Raw genomic sequence first — 3,888 nt, forward strand, 5'->3', positions numbered from 1 at the left:
ACCTGCAGCACTTCTCAAACTCTCTGTATAATTCTTCTATAGTGCTTGGCTTTTCACGAGCTAGATGAGCTGCGAAGGCTCCGATGCAGAGGCCCTTGATTGCGTCCTCAATTGCCACATCCTCTGGGACATTTGGTGCCTTTGCTTTAAGCTGCACAAACCTCTGAAAATAGTCCCTTAGTGTTTTACCTTGATTGTGTCTGTACTAAAATGAATCCATTGATGTCAAAGATTCGATGGTGAACCCTTTGAAGTTAGCGATGATATTATCTCGGAGGTCTTCCCATGAATATACTAAACTTGGCATCAACATTGAGTACCATGCCAATGCATCTCCTTCGGCTATGATGACAAATCACTTGGCCAAGACAGTGTCATTCCCTCCTACGGAGGCTACGGCTACCTCGAAACTCATGATGAACTGGCGGGGGTCTGATCTTCCGTTGAATTTGGGTAGGGTAATAGGCTTGTAAGATGGTGGCCAAGGTGAGGTTTGGATTCCCTCAGAGAGTGGGGATCTTGAATCTATAGCTCTATGGGTTGGCGGTGAGTTGAACGGTGTGCCGAAGGTTGGCTGGGCAGCCATACGTGGTGAAGGGTTAGGCTGGCTTTGATCTGCTGACCGGAGCTGGTTGGAAATGTTGGACTGGGGCTAGCTTGGCTGCATGCTCTGAATCTCCGCCTGTAGGACAACCAATTGTTGTCTGATCTCTGCTGCCTGCAATGATGTCTGTACTGCCCTCTAATTTGCGGTGAAGGTTGCTGCCAACCTATCTCTTTCTTGTTGTGTACTCTGTAGCTGGGCTTGCAATTGTTGGAGTACCTGGTTCAGGGTGGGATCTGAGGCTTGTTGATCTTCGGCTGTCAGAGGCTGATCTTCGACCGCGGGTTCTTCCACAACCTGGTCTTCTAGGGCACTGGCATAAGCGCTGCGGGTATTATGCCTGGGTTGTCCCCTTATTGAAGGCTCTGCGGGTGTTCTAGTGGGGGTTGCTCTTTTTCTCGGTCTCATGGGTTTTGCTTGGCCAACACGCGGTGGGCGCCAATGTTGGAAAGTAGCGTTTTCTAGCAGGTGATACGGAGAGAGCCTTCGCCCGGTCGGATGCCCTAGGTGAAGGTTAAGAAAGTGGTAGGTGGGTCCTGGCACAATTAGGGTTCTATAAATGCATTCACCAACCAACCAAACAGGCTTCAGCTCTCCCCTTTTATAGGGCGCTATTCACTATTTTCCCTTTTTACATCTTTGTCCTACAACTGCTACGGTACATTTCCTGAATATCCTCCTGTTAGTGCAGGTGGCCCGGGACAAACTGGACCTTCCCTTCTTTGCACCGCCTTGTCTCCTTGGGCCTAAATTGCCAGCCCAAGGGAAGCCCATTCCTGGCCCGAGGTCGCCTCCACGCCATGAACCCTCCTGCTGTGGTGGAGCCAGCTTCCACCACCGCCCATAGCACTGTGGCCTCTGCCTTCGCCAAGCGGCCTTCGCTCGTGGTACTGCGGCCTCCGCCTTCGCCAGGCGACCTTCGCTCGCGGCGCTGTGACCTCCGCCTTCGCCGGGAGACCTTCACTCGTGGCGCTGCGACCTCCGCCTTCGCCAGGCGGCCTCCGCTCGCGGTACTGCGACCTCCGCCTTCGTCGGGCGGCCTCCGTTCGTGACGCTGCGACCTCCGTCTTAGTTTGATGGTGGGCGAAGATACTGCCGGCTGTCCCTGCACAACATTACTTCAACAATTCTGCTATCGTTAGTTCTCACTTGCACTGGCCTCCGCTAGTCGCGTATCCGTGCCTCAACAGGCAAATAGTAATGGTATTTCTCTAAACTTGCAAAATTATAATGGCACCAATCAAAAAACCCTTTTACAAAAGATCTATATTAGCTATTTCCTGTAGAGATGATATTTAGTTCATGCGCAGTTAACGTACTTTCTTGGTTCATCATCATCATCACCAAATTGGTGTCAACATCAATACTCAAACCAGGGTGAGATTAAGGTTGTATACAAAACAGAAATGTATAATCTAACTTCTAAATTCAGCTACACATGATTCATGCAAACTAAATTGCAATTGGAGCAAGCCATGAAAGGTGGCATCTCCAAGGTGGGCACTACTGACATCATTTGAATGGAAGAGAAAAAAATCCATGCTACTTCGTCTGTATTGCTCATGCATCTCAAGTTTGCCCCCCTCCGGCCGCCGCCACAACCACTTCATGCCGTACCAATTCCTCCTATCCAATCCTCTCCTCCCCAGTTATCATATATATACTCTCTCTCTCTCTCTCCAAACCCTAGCTAAACCTGCTCCGACCTCACGCAGCGGCGGAGGCCCCGAAGCTGGAGGGACGGATGGAGCGCCAGAAGAGGAAGACGCGGGACCCTCATGGACGAGGAGCCAATGCTTGCCCTGACAAGCCCAAGCCATCATCCATTGAAAATCCGGAGCTGGAAGAAAGGGAGGACGGCGATCAGAGTCGGGCAGGGTATCTGGAGGAGATCTTCAGCGATGATTGGCCAGCAGATGCAGATCAGCAAGTACGAGACCTCGATCGGGCGGGGTTCGATTCCAGGGAGAGCCGGGATCGGTCGGCCTATCTGGTGGCTGGACACTGGGACTACTCCAGGTCTTCCAGACGCTACAGCGTGTTCAAGATGGTGGACCTCGCTGCTTCGTCTGCGTCGGAGGCGAGCCGGAAGCGCCTGAAACGTCTCGGCAGCCTCAAGGCCGACGCCCGTGGCAAGGTCTTCACCTCCGTGAGCTCTAGGAACCGCGCATGGATCATCGGCGTAGGGGGTGATCACCGCAATACCATCATCTTCGAGAAGAAGAAGAAGAAGAAGGTAATCAAGGACCGAATCTCAATTCCGCAAAATTGAGCCCTGTCCTGACGACCGTGGGGGATAAGGTATACGCCATGTCCAAGTTTCCCTCTTGGGTTTCAGACCGCGATTTCCCACCCTGGTTCGAGGTACTCGATCTTTCCAAAGCAAAAATCGTCAACGTTGCTGGCAAGCTTCACCTAGAGGACTGCTCCTGGACTCCCCTGCCGCATCCACCTTGCATGCCTTGGGAGCTCAGCCCGACGGAATACACCATGCTGACAATTGTAATTCTCATGTCCTGTGTGGTGGTTGGCCCCTACATATACTGGTATCTTTCAACGTACCATGGGGCACATATGCATTTGACACCAACGCAAGAACCATACCAGTGGCACAAGGTCGACAAGGATAATTTGCCTTTCAATGGCTGTGCCACCCCACTCAGCTCTATCTTCCTTGCTTCATCTCGCAAGGGGCCCATCAATGCCTACCGCATCCATGTTGCAACATCTGACGACGAGGATAATACTCTCAAGTTGTCCATCACTGTACTCCCAGTAAAATACATGGAACGTGAAGTTGATGTAGAGCCCTGCTTCTCTTACTTGGACAATGAAATTAAGCATCTCCTCGTTGAGTCTTTCAATTGACAGCGACAGCTGGACTTATAAACACGAGACTGGTAAACACTTTCCACGGAAGGTGCATGTAAACTTGACGACATATCAAAGGTAAAAGTTTACATTATATCCCATCGAATGTTTGTACACATACATAGAGTATTAAATATAGATTAAAAAAATAACTAATTACACAGATTGTGACTACTTTGCGAGACGAATCTTTTAAGCCTAATTAGTCCATGATTTGACAATGTGGTGTTACAGTAACACACTTGCTAATGATGGATTAATTAGGCTTAATAAATTCGTCTCGCGGTTTACTGACGAATTCTATAATTTGTTTTTTTTATTAGTATCCGAACACCCAATGCGACACCCTATGTAACACCCGATGTGACACTCCAAAATTTTACGCCCTAGATTTAAACCAGGCCCAAATAGAA

At 49.9% G+C, this 3,888-nt stretch overlaps 1 pseudogene; it reads left to right on the plus strand.

Moving 5' to 3' along the window:
- The first annotated feature begins 2,348 nt into the window (after nucleotides 1–2,348).
- Nucleotides 2,349–3,472, plus strand: LOC136523551 (uncharacterized; annotated as a pseudogene).
- Nucleotides 3,473–3,888: the final 416 nt, after the last annotated feature.

Source organism: Miscanthus floridulus, chromosome 18 (genome assembly GCF_019320115.1).
Source record: "Miscanthus floridulus cultivar M001 chromosome 18, ASM1932011v1, whole genome shotgun sequence".
NCBI classification, from domain to species: Eukaryota; Viridiplantae; Streptophyta; class Magnoliopsida; order Poales; family Poaceae; genus Miscanthus; species Miscanthus floridulus.